This window comes from Mesoplodon mirus (genome assembly GCF_964341445.2).
Source record: "Mesoplodon mirus genome assembly, chromosome: 20".
Classification (NCBI taxonomy): domain Eukaryota; kingdom Metazoa; phylum Chordata; class Mammalia; order Artiodactyla; family Ziphiidae; genus Mesoplodon; species Mesoplodon mirus.
Genome location: NC_138996.1, coordinates 19257462 through 19275445, shown reverse-complemented (window position 1 = coordinate 19275445; position 17984 = coordinate 19257462). Strand labels below are relative to the sequence as shown.

The 17984-nt window shown below is 42.7% G+C and overlaps 1 long non-coding RNA gene across 1 annotated transcript in view; it reads left to right on the top strand.

Moving 5' to 3' along the window:
- The window catches only part of LOC309796004, a 45260-nt gene extending 31082 nt beyond the window's left edge, over window positions 1–14178 (top strand). Inside the window, exons 2-3 of the long non-coding RNA XR_014292398.1 lie at window positions 10401–10545; window positions 14016–14178. This is a non-coding gene — a long non-coding RNA (uncharacterized lncRNA). The remainder of the gene's footprint in view (window positions 1–10400; window positions 10546–14015) is intronic.
- The last annotated feature ends 3806 nt before the right edge of the window (window positions 14179–17984 follow it).

Here is a 17984-nt window from a genome sequence, read left to right as displayed (position 1 = left end):
CTGCTCCTTAATTTCTTTACTTCTAGGGCCAAGGCCTTCATAGAGGAGTATACATTTTGGTTTTGCACCAGGGTTTCTGTCTGAGGTGGGGGGAGGCTGGAATCCAGCTGACATTCAGCTCCCGAGGGCATGTACCTGCACAGACCGCAGGGTTGGGTGAAGGAGGGGGAGTGAGGCCAGAGAACGTCTTTTTTAAAAATAATTAATTAATTAATTAATTTTTATAACATCTTTATTGGAGTATAATTGCTTTACAATGGTGTGTTAGTTTCTGCTTTATAACAAAGTGAATCAGTTATACATATACATATATCCTCATATCTCCTCCCTCTTGCGTCTCCCTCCCTCCCACCCTCCCTATCCCACCCCTCTAGGTGGTCACAAAGCACCGAGCTGATCTCCCTGTGCTATGTGGCTGCTTCCCACTAGCTATCTACCTTACGTTTGGTAGTGTATATATGTCCATGCCACTCTCTCACTTTGTCCCAGCTTACCCTTCCCCCTCCCCATATCCTCAAGTCCATTCTCTAGTAGGTCTGTGTCTTTATTCCTGTCTTACCCTAGGTTCTTCATGACATTTTTTTTTCTTAGATTCCGTATATATGTGTTAGCATATGGTATTTGTCTTTCTCTTTCTGACTTACTTCACTCTATATGACAGACTCTAGGTCCATCCACCTCACTACAAATAACTCAATTTCGTTTCTTTTTATGGCTGAGTAATATTCCATTGTATATATGTGCCACATCTTCTTTATCCATTCATCCTATGATGGACACTTAGGTTGCTTCCATCTCCTGGCTATTGTAAATAGAGCTGCAATGAACATTTTGGTACATAGAAAATATGAACAGACCAATCACAAGCACTGAAATTGAAATTGTGATTAAAAATCTTCCAACAAACAGAGAACATCTTTTTCTAATTAGCACAAAGGCTGCAAGAGGCCAGCGGCAGCCTTGATGGTAGATAATACTCTGCTGAATTGAATACAGAAAGTTCTCAAGTATTATCTGCTATTGGCAATTGCTCCCAGCAGAACTTTCTATCACCTGCATGAGCATCTATCTGTACCTCTTTTTTCAAATGAAAAAAATTAAAAGTTCATATTACTGCAATTGATTTTTTTACTACTAATTCGATTGCATCATTTTTTTTCCTAGAGCTAGTTACTCAGAATGATGGTTCTGCAGGGAATGAGAGATTTTTCCATTCTCTTTTATTTCCAAAATGCAATGTCATGGGTACTTTAAACGTGATTAAAAATATGCCCCCATTGGGCCTCCCTGGTGGCGCAGTGGTTGGGGGTCCGCCTGCCGATGCAGGGGATGCGGGTTCGTGCCCCGGTCTGGGAGGATCCCATGTGCCGCGGAGCGGCTGGGCCCGTGAGCCGTGGCCGCTGAGCCTGCGCGTCCGGAGCCTGTGCTCCGCAACGGGAGAGGCCACAGCAGTGAGAGGCCCGCGTACGGAAAAAAAAAAAAATATGCCCCCATTAAATATTGTTTTTAGCAATGGCAATTATTATTGATTGAAAGTGTACTACTACAGTATACACAATAATGCCAAATATTCAGGTTTCTGTAATTCCAGGGAATTGATGGGACTTTTGTACCTTTGAGAGATGTGATTGTAATGCTGAACAGTGCGGAACTTTCCCTAAAACTGGTATTGGCAAGGGCAGAGGTCGTTCCAGTTTTAGAGTGTCCTGCTCCATTAGAGATGCTAATGCAGAATTGTAAAGGGGAAAACTAGTGGTGGTTATGATGATTCTTTTTAGATTAAGAATTGAAATGACATTTATTTTGGAAGTGTTTCTCTAGCTGCCTTCGCCACAAGAAGCTTGTTGGACGATAAATCACCTAATACGTTTTACGTGTCCCTGAGTTTTGGCTAATGTACCAATCTCTTTATTGAAACATCCATTTACATGATATAAATCAGCTCTGAGCACAGCTTGGAGACCAGACGCCCTGGTTGGGGCTACTGCCACTGTCCCAGCTGGCGTCTGGGAGCGGACCTTGAATCCTCTGCTTGGAGCAGAAAGGCTACAAGCATGCAGACAAGGGCTTGGTGCTTGCCTGGGGTCAGATGCATTTTCAACCAAGAAATGCCAGGGAAATAGAGATGAGTCATGACTTAATGGAAACGTTAAATTATGGACACTTGCCAGTAGACTGTAATGATAGCTACTTCATCTTCCTTTTCCACTAAGGAGTGTGAGTTTCAGACATTCCTGAAAGTTAAAGAGGCACATGGCAGTAACAATAGTCTGTGAATCAGAATGGCGTCATGTAGTTCTTTGAAGAACTTCAATTTTAATTCAGTTTGCACTACAAGAATAAACGTTGGCCTTCACATAGAAAATTGATGTAAGATAAGCATTCTGAGTACTGTTCAATTGTTTTAATAGTGAAGTGTGGTGTGTGTGTGTGTGTGTGTGTGGTGGGTCAGACTCACTACAGCTTGTCAAGGGTTATAGGAGCTTTCTGTATGTTTTCTTTCTTTTTATCTTTGTAAGGTTTACGTGTCTGTAGTGAGCAGACCTGTGCCTTGGGTCTATTTTTCAAGCATTTGACAAGGCAGAAAGAGGAAGCAGCAGAGTAAAATTTAGTGTCACTTATGAGTCAGGTGACTGTGATGAGTCACGTCAGCTCTTGAATGCAGTTTCTGCATCTGTAAAATAAGGGTGCAGGTTATCAAAAGTATTCAAAGGTCAAAGTCCTACAACAGTGCTGTTCACCACTAAATAGGGACAGGACATATCTCCATAACTTCCACAGGACGAGACTGGGAGTGGGTTCTTGTCCTCACACCCCAGCTCTCGCTGTTGTCACATATTACAGACGTAGAGCCGGGAACCTGGGGCTCTGGTTGCTTCGTTACCACCTTAAGATTGAGAAATTCCTAAAACCCCAAGACCTAGCGGGGCTCAGCTTTCTCAATAATAAATGAGAGGGAGGGACTTGGCACTGTTCAGGGTCCTTCTGGAGACAAACTTCTATGAGTCTGGAAATCAATGCAATAGAGCTAACAAATGGGATCCTGCCCCTCACCTCTGGGGATCAGAGGAGATAATGACTTAGCACTTGGCATTTTGGCCAATTCTGCTGGCTTTTCCCCAGCCAATGTTCTTCTCCTCTCTGGTTTTCCCCTTTTGATTTTGAGCTGTCAGACAGTTGATCAATGATATATACTTTGTATGTTTTGTTTTGTCAATAAAAGGTGATTTTTAAAAAGCCACTTTTTCCTTTCCTGTAAACAAGCGCTTGCTTATGAGTTCAGAGGGGATTGATAGGAAGTATTGTGTTCTCTCAACATACACCACCCCCACTCCCCATACCCACACACCAACAGTGATGATGTGCTTTGAAAGTCCAAGAAAGAAGATGAGTTTTATTAATTTCAAAACTGCCACTCAGGCCCTTGGGCAGGGTCACTGGGGCTAACTCCTGAGCCCATGGGGTGTTGGACCTTATTCCCCTTTCCTGTATAAGGTTCTGATTCCATTTCAAACTTTCTGCCTTTAATGACATGCAAGGGACCTATGCAAGGTTTCAGTAGTGTGACTTTCCCAGTGCTTTGTCCTGGGTGCCTGTGATGGCCATGTTGTCCTTGCCTGGACTTTCTAGGGGTGAAAGGCAAGCGTTCGAAGTACTGTTTTATTCTTTTAACAGTTAAGGGTGTGTGTGTGTGTGTGTGTGTGTGTGTGTGTATCTGTGTGCTTTTCCAATCACAGAAAGTAGAGACTAAGTAACTCACCTTGACTTCCTCCTAAAGTAAAGGTCATTTACTCATGATCAGGAGCAGAAAATCCTTTGTCTATTTCCCTCCTCTGTCCATGGACCATGTTGCCATCTGATAGGACATTTCAATTGCAATGGTATGTAAATAACTTTTGCTCTGACCCTGTCCCATCCACGTGGGGATGCAGGAGAGCCAACTCCTAGCCCAGAAGAGCCTCCTGGCCCAATGCCCTGCTATCAACTTGCCTTTGACCTTGGGAGCCAAGGGCAGTCTGCCTTCTTCCACGCCTCCAGGATCCAAGATGCTACAGTGTTTTCCCATCACCTGCTGCAATGTCGAATGGGAACTTGTGTTTCTGAAGTGACGGTTTGGAAGAAAATGTTATTTTCTCCAACCCCGAAAAGACCATCTGAGCATTCCTAAGCACTTAGAGATAATTGTGTGGATGAATATCAATGTAAATACCGCGTCTCCGATCAAGTAAAAAATAAGGGCAGGGGAGTAAAAAGATGAGAACATCTTTCCACATAATAAGCATTTTAAAAAACCAAAAACTGTTTGAAAACAAATGTAAGAAAGCAAGACTCACCTGTCTAGCTTCAAATGCAGGATTTGAGCTGGAAAATCAATGGTAAGTTTTCCTAGCAACCGTAAGTCAGCCTCCTTCATAAAAGTCCTTAATCCAAAATGCCCCTTCTGCTCGTGCCTGTACCGTTTACAGTAAGACCTTTTATTACAATTATGAGCATAGGACACAGGAATGTGTCTTATGTTTGGCAAGCAAAACTGTAATACTGTACGCAAGAATTCTCTTATTAAAATGCACATGCACTCAGACCTGAGATTTATTGGTCTTTTTTTTTCTGGTTGCATTAAGTTCTTAAGCTGATTTTTGATATTACTCCCGTGGCATTTTAAAGCTTTTGTGCTTAAACTGCACATTCTGCTCCAAGCACAGATATTTCAAGATGAAGTAGGCAGTGTTTCATGGAATTTCAAAGAGATAGGGTGGCTAGATGATGAATGAACGTGTTTACCATGTAACAGAGGAATGAAATGGGCCAAGATTTTTCTCCTGAAGCCAGGCTTTTTTACCCTCCAATAATATATTTTAATATTTCCTCTTCTTTGGGACAATGTATATATGGCAGACTGTGCTTTACTCTTTTATTTTTCTTGACTTAGGGTCAGAGGGACAACTCATATGAACAGGGTCACCAACCTCGGCTACTTGGCTTTCTGTGCCCTTTCCTGTCTGCTGGCATCTGTGTTACATTACTCCTGGGGCCGTTTCAATGGCTTCGTTGAAGTTCTTCCTCTCCTTTTTGTTCAGTTTCCTTCCTTTAGCAGATCACTTGGTAATGGCTTTGAAATCTCTATGTTATTTGTTCTCATCCCTTGACCAGCCTGCAGTGTTTCCAGAGGTAATCTGATGAATTGGCTTGAATAGCTCAATTTGGAGAATAGCTAACAGGCAAGGGAAGTGATGGGTATGAATAACAGAGATGGCGGAGGCCCCTCCTTAAATCAGTATATACAGTGAGGGAGGGGCCAGGTGTCAGGAAACACAGGACTAATGTTGCTGGGTATTAAGTGTTGCCATTCTTAGAACTGAGGCAAGAAGAGGGAATGAGGATCCATGTTGCCGTCCCAGGCCGTCTTGTGGGTGGAGAGCTCTCCATTTATTGTTTCACTGTTATTACCCTTGGAAAGAGGAAGTGTTGTCTGTGTTTTGCCTGGTGCTGCAAAATCAGATTAGCATTGACCTGAGCCCTGCTACAGGCTACAAGTGAAGTGGGGGTGCATCTAGGGGTGCAGCCGAGCACTAGCTCTGGGTAGAAGAGGTTTAGAAGCAGTTGGTAACCACAGTGGAATTTCTAACGCCAAGTAGCCTGTGATCAATTATCTGAAAAATGTGACCTTGAACAGGCCTTCTGAGGTCAGTGTCAGCAAGGAGGGCACAGAGCTGGGGCCCCAAGGATGGGAGGACTGAGATGGTGAAGGGGGAACTGAGACATTCTGGGTAAGAGGGTGGCGGCAGCAAAGTAGAAGGAGCCCCAGCCAGGGCTTCGGAGACCTGGCTTTTCACCTGTGCTCCATGTCCGTGCTCCAGCGTCCTGTGTGGCATGGGGCAAGCTACAGACCCTTCTGAAGTTTTGTTTCCTCAACAGTAAATGGAGTAGTTAGGTGATTCATTCATTCAAGGGATATTTTTTGAGCACCTGCTGTGTATCAGACACCGTGCTGAGCCCCAGGGGTACAAGAGTGAGCAGCATTGATTCATGCCTTCAAAGAGGGTAGTCTTCTGGGGTAAAATCACAAGTCATCAGGCGCTCAGATTACTGGGAGTTCAGTCCCGTGACTGAGAACAGTAAGATACGGTGGGAATACTAGGGAGAGAAGCCTCCCAGAGGAGGAGGCATTAGAGCTGAGATTGAAACGTAGGTAGAGGCCGGGTAGCAAAGGTGAAATGGGGAAGGGTCTTCTGAACCCGGGAGCAACACTCCTGTTTGACAGGAACATGAAGTTCAAAATGGTAGGAGCACAGAGCTCTGGCGCTCTGGAGTGTGTACAGGATATTGAGTAAAGCTCCCTGTGCTATATAGCACGTCCTTGTGGGTAATCTAGTGTGTACAAGGTAGTGGACGCTGTGTAACATTAAGAAGACCCAGCAAGTTCTACCATGAACAGGAGTGCTACTAACTAGCTGTGTGAACTTGAACAGCTCTCTTTACCTTGTAAAACCTGGTAAAATGGGATACTAATGACATGTACCTCATTGGAATATTGTGGATTAAATTAGATGATGTAGGTTAAACTTCTAGTGAAGTGCCTGGAATGTAGCAAAGTTTTATAAATATTCATTGCTGAATTCTCATTGTCTTTATCCCTTCGGAGCTCCAGGGACCCTGTGAGTCACCAGGCCCCTTGCCCCTAGGGCCAGCTCACAACTTTCCCAATCACTGCAGCCCTCTCTGGGGAGTCCAGTTCCCATAATATCAGCTTAAGAAATTTCCGTGGGATTAATTCGGGAGCAGATGCTTGCACTGGTTTAGCTTTCCCCCCTGTTTCTAGGAGTTACTGATTTAGGTTCATTTTTCCCCAGTATTTTCTCTCATATTATTGTACCTAGGCATTTCCTATGTGGAATCCAGAAAAAATATTGGTATATGTAGTTCTATCCTTATGAATAATATGGGTTTCTATCTCTATTGTTTTGACACAATGACCAATGAATAATTAGAACAACTGGGAAGGCTTGGAAAAATAATGTACTTTCTGCTGTTTAAAATTATTTTTGTCATCACTTTTCTCCTTGACACTAAGGGTAGAGTTATACCTGTATCTGCCTTCCATCCCCCAAGTACAAATCTTACTTTTAGGTTGTTTGAAAGGTTAATTTGGCCTTTAAATGTGTTCCTTTAAGTTTTTACTTCTACCACAAGTGATTTCTAAGATCGTCCTATCAGAGAAATGCAGCACTCTTAAAACTCTACTTTATTCTGGATAGACCACTTCCTATGTATTTGTGGAAAATGTGGCACAATTTTTAATCGAGTATGTACATTTTAAGGAACTGCAAACATGCTGTAAGTGTGAGCAGTTTTGAGAATCGAATCGTATTCAAAACTTAAGGACCCTCAAAGACATATTCAATGCTTTCTGGATTTCCCGGCCCTCCATATTCTGACCTTGAATAATTCTTCCTTTACAGTTGACCCACGATCCAGCAGCAGCAGATGTTTAAAATGTTGCAATAGCAAAAGGGATTTACAATGGTTTGTGCTCTTTTCTTTTTCTTTTTTTTTTTTTATCAGACACGTGCAGCAACACAGTGAGCTTTACTCTTTAAGGATGTCAGCGTCTTTTTTTTTTTTTTTAAGGAATTCCTTTATTTATTTATTCATTTATGACGGTGTTGGGTCCTCGTTTCTCTGCGAGGGCCTTCTCTAGTTGCGGCAAGCGGGGGCCACTCTTCATCACGGTGCGCGGGCCTCCCACGATCGCGGCCTCTCTTGTTGCGGAGCACAGGCTCCAGACGTGCAGGCTCAGTAGTTGTGGCTCACGGGCCCAGCTGCTCCGCGGCATGTGGCATCTTCCCAGACCCGGGCTCGAACCCATGTCCCCTGCATTAGCAGGCAGATTCTCAACCACTGCGCCACCAGGGAAGCCCTGGTGTGTGCTCTTTATCAGTGACTTGAACAGCATTCATTCATAAGGATACACCAAAATTCAGTAATGCAGATCTGGAGGAAGCAGGAACTGAAACAGGCAGTTTTATCTGAGGCCAGGTGGCTCTGTCTAGAATTTAGACACACACGGGATTTCTTTAAATGTGGCACACATGGTTTGATACAATCCCCACTTTCTCCTCCATCCACACCATGGCCTTCTAAAGGACTTCGGTTAAGCACAGTCTACTGTTCCTTCAACAAGAAGAAAGGAAAGCAATGGAAAATCTGGCAAGATGAATTGAATATGAGTCAATGCTTGGACTACTGGAAGTGAAAGACATGTCCAGAAATAAAAAAAAAAACCTTTTAGCAAATTGAGAGCATTGATTGAACTTTGCAAGGAAGTGTTTCTTTTGTATTTTTCTTTTTTGATAAATGTCAGAGGTATTGAAATCAAGAGAATAAATAAAAAACATTGAGCAAGGATGATGGCTATGGATGGTGGCATTAAAAGTCTTACTTGGGGGGCTTCCCTGGTGGTGCAGTGGTTGAGAGTCCGCCTGCCGATTCAGGGGACACGGGTTCATTCCCTGGTCCGGGAAGATCCCACATGCCGCGGAGCGGCTAGGCCCGTGAGCCATGGCCACTGAGCCTGCGTGTCTGGAGCCTGTGCTCCGCAACGGGAGAGGCCACAACAGTGAGAGGCCCGCGTACCGCAAAAAAAAAAAAAAGTCTTACTTGTAACAGTGTGGAATAATCAGGGTAGAAGCCTATGGGGGTGGTTCTCTTAGAATCCATCCTAATGGGAGCTAGGCTGGGGGCACAAGGCTGGGGGCTTTATAGGCACAAAACCACAGAGCTACGCTCCAGCTCAGAATCAGAGTTAACTTCTTCTTGTGGTTTGGTTTTACATTTCAGTGCCCATGCCCAGTTCCCGCTGGTACCCACAGGATCATCCCTTCTTATTGGCTTGGTTGCTTGCAGCGGGTGCGGCGCCTGGGACCAGCTGCCCCAGGTGGGAGTGGCACGTCTTTCTAGGAGGTGGTGCTTAGCTTTTCTTTGTTTTCAGTCGTCATCTTGATGAAAAGCTAGTAATGTTTTCACTATCAAAGAACACCTAGAGCCATGTGTTATAGGCTGGTTCCATGTTCTAGCACGTTTTGAAAAGTTACACTCTTTTCTTCTGGAAGTTTGAAGGGTCACTGCGACGTGGGTGTGCATGGGGGGTGTTCCCCTCCCCCCTGTTATATTTAGAACCTGTACTGTTAGTTCATTTCCACCCAAATCCTACAGGCACTGTGTCCCTGATTCAGTTCCAAGCGCCCCTAACAGTGTCCCCTAACAATTAGCTGCATTTTTGGCTAATTGCAGCTCAGTGCTTGGAATAAACATTTCAGTTCACCTCTCAGGGGCTGACAGATTGGAGCTGCTGTACTCAGTTTCTTGTTTTATATTGTCATCAGCATTACCAGGCAGCTTTTTGGAAGATGGACATGTGCTTAGATACAGATCGCTTACCCTCTAGAAGATCATTGCTTTAGAACTTCATACTTGGAATCCAACCTGGAGATTCTGATTCAGTGAATCTGGGATGGGGCCCAGGAAGTTGTAGTTTTAACAAGTATCTTGGGTGATTCTTATCATCAGAGAAGCCTGGAAAACACTGCTTTATTGTATACTCGACCTTCCTGTTCTCTCTCCCACCCCAATCACGTAGACCTGCGAAATATTTGCATGTTGTCTTTGTAATGAAGCTGTACACTTCTATTTGGCAGCATGAATATAACATGGTGATTTTGAGCCCTTGTGATGTTTTTAAAATGGAGTTTTACCAGATCAGCCTTCTTGACACATTTAATTCACTGCTCGCTCCTTTATGAACTTCGAGTTGTTAAACAACTCTGATGTCTTCGCTTCTGTTTTTGTTTTTTTAATCAGAAATTTAGTTCATCAGAAAAACCTGCTAAGGCAGCTGTTCAAAGTAGTGATTGATGTTCTTTTCAATTAAAAATTGGAGGGAAGGGAGAAAGTGGGAAGTTGTTTCATTGCTATAGGGGTTCAGTTTTCCAAGATGAAAATAGTTCTGGAGATTGATTATACAACAATGCGAATATACTTAACACTACTGAAATGGACACTTAAAAATGGTTAAGATGGTACATTTTATGTTATGTGGTTTTTTTTTACCACAATTAAAAAAAGTTTTGGGGAAGTGAACACAGGTTTATTGTCCAGATAAAGGACGGAAAATGAACATGTGTACCTCTGATTTGGCCAGGCACTGTGTTAAGGCCTTATCTACTTTTTCAGTTTATTATTTTAGTCTTTAAATGACCCTGTCCCAATTACACAGATAAGGAAATAGAAGGTCACTGAACTCAGAGGCCAGGGTCGCTCAGATGTAGAGCCCAGGGGTCTGCCCAGCTCTGCCCACCTCCACACTCATGCTCTTTCTGGTTGTAAACTTCTGCCCTACCTAGGTTCCCTGGCTCTTTCTGGAGCATCAGAGAAGCATGAGTCCTGTGCAGCACACCTAAGGCTGGAGGGGACCTTCTTCAGACACATCTCTGTGCAGTGAGCGTCTCCAATGGATGTCCACTCTGGGTTCCCCAATCTTGTGAGCTGGTAAGATTTAATGTTGGCAAACTGGGAAAGTTTAAGGCTTACCTTTAACAATTCTTTAACTATGAGGGACTCTCTAAAGGGATGAGTTGAGAATGACAGAAGCCCCAGTTTGGAATGATGTACGTACAGTTCACCAATCCCCTTGACCAGTCCCGGGTACATAACTGATGCCCACCAAAGCTCCCTGGGATTCGCTGTAGTCCGGTGATAGCTTCAGGCTCTGGGTACTACTGGTAAACCCTTAGCCCACAGTGGCGGAAGGCAATGTCTCTGTCATGTCCCATCGGGACCTTCACTCCCTTGTCCTGGTTTTCTGTCACTGCCACCCCTCCTCTCTGTCCCCTGCAGGTCAGAATCAGAATGCTCTCACTGACAGATCAGAGCTTTCCTACTATTTGCAAAAGCTTCCGTGCATCTGGGCGCAGTGGCATCAAGTTTAGAATTTAATGTCCTTGTTTCATTAACTATATTTCAATGACTTTAGGGACTGCCTTCCCTAATTATGCCTACTCAGCCCTGAGTAGGTCCATTGCTGGACCTTCTCCTATGTATTTGCTGGAATATGAGTCTCTTTTCGTCTCCTTTCTCTTTGACAACCCCCCGCCCACTCCCGCCAATAAAAGAGAATAACTTTTAGGATGAGGGCTTCCTGGAGAATCTATTCCATTGGACAGAAGGATTTGACAAGTTTGTGCTCACCATCAAACTTGACCTTCTGTTTCTATCCACTTAGGACCTGTATCCTGCCTGCCATCTGTTTTTCTACCATGATTTCATCTTTTATAAGTCACTTTACCTCTCTGGGTCCCACTTACTCATTTATTAAATGAAGGTCCCTTCTAGCCTGAGCATTCCAGGATTGCACTAATTTTTCTCTCTATTCCCAATTTTATCACCCCTGGAATGCCTCTCTTTACTTGGAGCTCTGGTAACAGAGAACAGGCAGTGTTGACACAGCCCACCCTTGGCTTCTCCTACCAGGACCCCAAAGACACTCTGGCACCTCCCGGCCTCTGGGGCCAAGATGACTTGATTCTTCTTGATGCAGGTGGAGGCTGGAGCTTTGTTTTAGGAAGTGGCTCAGAATGACTGAATCAGAGCTCAGGATAGTTCAGTACTGACCTCACAGTGACTGGTATCAGAGGAGCCCTAATGATACACGCTGCCCCAATGTCCTTATTCACATTCCTTTGCAAGTCCCTACTTGTAAAATGAGGTTACGATAATACTATGAAAACTTAAACTTACCCTCAATAACTTCTATCTTTTGCTGACAATCAATACTTTTCTTAACTTTTCTTCAGTTCCAGCTGGTTTTGAGGAGTAGGGCTTTTTCCCCCTCATAGAGTTTTAAGAAATGCTTCCTCAGCAAATTGAGAATAAGAAGGTATATAAAATGTTGTCTCTCACTATCTCCATGACTCATTCCAAAGTGTTAGTTTAGAAACTTTTGTAATTCAGATGAAAGTTTCAGAAAAATGACAACATATAAAAAAGTCTGCAGGATCATTCCATAGTAGTCAAAACTGAAAACAGTCAGAACCAACATCTTTAAAGATGCCAATAAAGTTGGTGATGGGTATAGCTATGTCATGGGTACCATGATCCATGGGAGAGACTCAGGAGTGTGTTCCTTCTCAGTTATGGAATATTAGAGACCACTCAGCCTTTGTATGATGGGAGTGCTTGCAATGACAGAGCATAAATTTTTAAAGCAATCTTTTTTTCCATTAATGTATTGGGTTAGCCAAAAGTTTCGTTCAGTTTTTTTCCATAAGATGGCTCTAGTAACACTTAGTTTTCTTTAACTTCATTTGAAACAATTTTGTTAGGTTGTGACAGCTGTCATATCAGCATGCATTTAAAGAGGCTTATCAAAATCGGTGAATTTTTGTGTAGCCATTTTAATATTGAAGATGGAAGAAAAAAAGCAACATTTTTAGCCTGTTATGCTTTATTATTTCAAGAAAGGTAAAAATGCAAAAAAAGATTTGTGCAGTGTATGGAGAAGGTGCTGTGACTGATCAAATGTCTCAAAAGTGGTTTGTGAAGTTTTGAGATTTCTCGCTGGATGATGCTCCACGGTCGGGTAGACCAGTTGAAGTTGATAGCGATCAAATCAAGACATTAACTGAGAACAATCAATGTTATACCAGGCGGGAGATAGCCGACATACTCAAAATATCCAAATCAAGCACTGAAAATCATTAGGACCAGCTTGGTTATGTTAATTGCTTTGATGTTTGGGTTCAACATAAGTTAAGCGAAAAAAACCTTCTTGACCATATTTTCACATGCGATTCTCTACTTAAACGTAATGAAAACGTTCCATTTTAAAAACATTGTGACAGCCAATGAAAAGTGGATACTGTGCAACAATGTGGAATTGAAGAGATAGTGGGGCAAGTGAAATGAACCACCACCAACCACACCAAAGGCCGGTCTTCATCCAAAAAAGGTGATGTTGTGTACATGGTGGGGTTGCAAGGGAGTCCTCTATTATGAACTCCTTCCAGAAAACCAAACGATTAATTCCAACAAGTACCGCTCCCAATTAGACCAACTTAAAGCAGCACTCGACGAAAAGCATCCAGAATCAGTCAACAAAAAACACATAAGCTTCTATCAGGATAACTCAAGACCCCATGTTTCTTTGATGACCGGACAAAACCTGTTAAAGCTTGGCTAGGAAGTTCTGATTCATCCCCTGTATCCACCAGACATTGCACCTTCGCATTTACATTTATTTCAGTCTTTACAAAATTCTCTTAACAGAAAAAATTTCAATTCCCTGGAAGACTGTAAAAGGCACCTGGAACAGTTCTTTGCTCCAAAAGATAAAAAGTTTTGGGAAGATGGAATTATGAAGTTGCCTGAAAAATGGCAAAAGTTAGTGGAACAAAAGGGTGAATACTTTGTTCAACAAAGTTCTTGGTGAAAATGAAAAATGTATTTTTTATTTTTACTTAAAAACCGAAGGCTATAACTGATTCACTTTGTTATAAAGCAGAAACTAACACACCACCATAAAGCAATTATACTCCAATAAAAATGTTTTAAAAACCCAAAAAAACACCAAAGGCACTTTTTGGCCAACCCACTATTTGTTAATGATTCCTTGTTGATTCTCTATTGATTTATTGATTATGAATTTCATTCATTCCTGTACTTATTCATTCAAAAATCATCCCTGAATTCTACCTGCCCTGTGTCAGACTCTGGATGAACCTCTGGCATTAATTAGAGCACTGAACAAGGCAAGGAAGCTCTCTGACTTCACAGGGCTTGCATTTGAGAGGAGGGTTATAAACCGACTAGTAAATGAATTGAATAATAACAGATTTTGATAAATGCCACAAAGCAATTAACATGGTATAACATTAATAGTCAAGCTAGAAATCACTGAAATCCTAATTTGCTTACCCCTTTGGTTTTCTGATTCTCTATTTTCTTTCCCATTGTTCCTCCAGACCAAGAGTTCCCTAACTCAAGTTCAAGTAACTAATGATCAGAAAACAAGCAAGTAGATGCCTAAGGGAGCGGTTTTTGTGGTTTTGCAGATAAACAGGCCTCCTCCCTAACCACTCCTACTTAGTACCTTTCTTGCATTTTGGGAATCTTCAAAGTAGGCCATTTTTTTTTTTTTTTTTTGCTGTACGCGGGCCTCTCACTGCTGTGGCCTCTCCCGTTGCGGAGCACAGGCTCCGGACACACAGGCTCCGCGGCCATGGCTCGCGGGCCCAGCCGCTCCGCGGCATGTGGGACCTTCCGGGACCGGGGCACGAACCCGTGTCCCCTGCATCGGCAGGCGGACTCTCAACCACTGCGCCACCAGGGAAGCCCCAAAGTAGGCCATTTTTTAAAAGTCACAGGATCCTCATTAAAAAAATTTTTTTTTGATATATGTATAAAATTACGGTTCAAGACAGTTTTAAAAAAAGGTTTATATGTGACATAGCTCCACTCAAATTCATGATGTTAATTTTCTGAAATAACATTGGCAAGAAGAGATGAGAAATAAAATCAACCAACATCTAAACTGTGGCCTTACAAAGAGTTTGATGATGTCACCATGGAAAGAACAACTTGTTCCACTGTTCCCCACCCTCTGTCCTTTGTTCTGGCCTGGTTTTCTGGAACTCCCACTTCTGATCTGGGTTTTCCTACGGATTAGTGAACACCAGCAAAGCATTTACCTTCCGTGTCTGCTTATCTCGAATTTGTTTCATTTGTATACATGTTGCCTGGTTTAGATGAGTCCAACCTGTAAAAATGCTCTCTCCATGGGTTTCTGTTATTGTTCTATATCTTAGAATTGCCTGTGTATTTTAGCGCTCTCTTCAATTTTTGTTTTCGCTGCAAAATAATTAAAAAGTAATGAGATATATACGAGTAAAATTTAACAATCACGCTCCTCACCATAAAGTCCGTGCCAAGGCGATAAATTATCACGAGTGTTTAAAACAACCCGTCTGGTACTGAGGAAACCAAGTGGCTCTTTTCAAGTGGAAGAAAGACCGGAAAGGTTTTCTATATTAATGAGAACTGTACTTTAATTCTGTTGGGAGGGCTGCTGATGGCATACAAGGCTGTGTTTTATTGGGTTGAACATCTGTCACTGGCTTACAGAGCTGTTAATCATTCATTTCATATTCAGACTTATCAGTATTCATTAAAAACTCTCCATTTGAGCAAGTTTTTCCCAGAAGGAAAAAGTACCCTATTTTGGGGTCTTAGGTTTTTTTCTTTTCTTAAAAAAAAAAGTTCAATTTTAAACACATTTTTCAGCCAGCAGCAAGCAGCAACTGGCAACAGGAGGTGGGAACTTGTCATACATGCAGATGACCAAGCAGCTTGTCCCTAGGGAAGGTTTAGTGTTGGTAGGGGCAGGATTCAGAATTAAAATTTACAGTCACCAATTTCCATCTTGATTCCTCACCTCCAAGATAATTTCAAAGTCAGTGCAAATGGCATTCCATTAGCATCTCTCAAGAGTCTTGCATATTTTTCTTGGGAGGTTGTAGAAAGCCTGAGCCGAAGTGCCTGGATGGTTAGGGCAGCCCTCTCACGGCCTCACTTACTTGGGAATCCAGGCACACACACAGTGTCTGAAGGTCTAAACAGAAAATAGGATGTCCTGCTCCAGCAAAAATCGAATGATTTTCCGTATCTGCAGCAGAAAACTAATCCAGCAGCGATTTCTTCCGCCAGACCCACTTTGCAGCTCTGGCGTGTATTAAAAATGCAAGAAATATGCACTATGATCCATGGTTGCTTATTTCCCATTTATGAGACACGACTATTCCTAATGTTACCTGTATGGTAATTACCATACATCATCATACCCACAGTCTCTCAATGATTCAGAGAGGAATTAATGTACACTGCATTTTTTTCATGTAGGCAAGGGTATTAGAATAAATCTATTAGGTTTAGTACAAAAGGACCAAACAACCCGTATCAAGAAAAACCAACCATTGGGTTTAAGGGAAACTATTTTCATTGAAATGGAATGAAAGACTAGGCCTTCTGTCTCTGAGGAATGAGAATATAAAGTATAAACTTCTGAAACCTCTAAATCCCAGCAGAAATGCAGTCTTGCAGGAGAATGTGGACAGTAACCAGACGCCCTCGGAGGGAGAAGGTTTGGTCTCGGCTCTTGGGCACTCTCCCTCAGCACTCTTTCCTGTCTTTTTTTTTTTTTTTCTGTACGCCGGCCTCTCACTGTTGTGGCCTCTCCCGTTGCAGAGCACAGGCTCCGGACACGCAGGCTCAGCGTCCATGGCTCACGGGCCCAGCCGCTCCACGGCATGTGGGATCTTCCCGGACCGGGGCACGAACCCATGTCCCCTGCATTGGCAGGCAGACTCTGTTTCCTGTCTTTGAAGCCTCCATGGAGGTGAGCACCTGCCCAGGAACGAGAATCAGTTTTATCCTGTACTGAAGGCAGATGCTTGGTCTCCTGTCACAGAACACCTGAGCGTTTATCTGTCCAAATACAGACTTTAGGCCAGCAGAATTTTTTCCAAGCGGGGGATGAGTGGCTGGGAACCATATCCTGTCCCCCATCCCAGCCCAGCATCCGCAGGAGTCTCAACTTGTGGCCTGAACTTACTACCATAAGTGTCTTGTCAGGCTGTAGTTTAAAAAAAAATTTTTTTTTTTAATTTTGGCCGCACTGTGTGGCATGTGGGATCTTAGTTCCCCGACCAGGGATCGAACCCGGGCCCCCTGCGTTTGAGGTGCAGAGTCTTAACCAGCTGTACCACCAGGGAAGTCCCCCAAGCTGTATTTTGAAGAGATTGGACCTCATTTAGTTTTAGTTGCAGCCTAAAGCTGATGTGGCCAGAAAGCAAGAAGAAAATACAGTGAGGAAAAGAAGACAAGAATTTTGCTTGTCCCAGACTGCGTCTGTGCTGTGTATTACTTCGTCTGGACTCAGTCTCTGGGAGCCTAAACACGTGGTTATAACTGCTGTAAGGTGTGGGGATCTCACAGCCCAGCAAATTCCCAAGTTCAAAACCACATGGAAAGGGCAAGAGGCAAGGATGTATTGCCTATCCACAGAAAAGTATTGCTGGGAGCATTTTTTTCCCATTTTTAAACTCTTATTTTGAAATAATTTCAGGGTTTAAAAAATACAAAAAAGTACTGTATATCCTTCACCCAGAGTCCCCAAATTTAACATCTGACATAGTCACAGCTATGGGAGTATTTTAGTACAACCATCAAAATCAGGAGATTAAGCTTGATACAGTACTAAGATCTAATATTTAGACATTCAAACTTTGCCACTTGGCCCATTAATGTTCTTTTTCTGGTCCAAGATCCAATCAAGGATCTCACCTGGAATTTAATTTTCCTGTCCCCTTAGTTTCCTTTTATCTGCAATGTTTCCTCCATCTTTCTTTGTCTTTCATGACCTTGACGCTTCTGGAGAGTACAGGCCAATTATTTTGTGGAATATCCCTCAGTTTGGGTTTGCCTGGTGGCTCCTTGTGATGAGATTCAGGTTGTGTATCTTTGGCACATTTATCAGAAATGTCCCATTATTGGTGAGGTGCACTTTGGTTAAGGTGGTGTCTCCTGGGCTCCTCCTTTATACGATTTTCCTTTTTTATTGAAACATAGCTGATGTACAATATTATATAAGTTTCAGGTATACAACATAGTGATTCACAGTTTTAAAGGTTATATTCCATTTATAGTTATTATAAAATATTGGCTATATTCCCTGTTGTACAAGGTATCCTTGTAGCTTATTTACTTTATACTTAGTAGTTTGTAACTCTTAATCTCCTACCCCTATCATGCCCCTCCCTGCTTCCCTTTCCCCACTGGTAACGACTAGTTTGTTCTCTATATATGTGAGTCTGTTTCTTTCTTGTTATACTCATTAGTTTGCTTTATTTGTTAGATTCCACACATAAGTGATATCA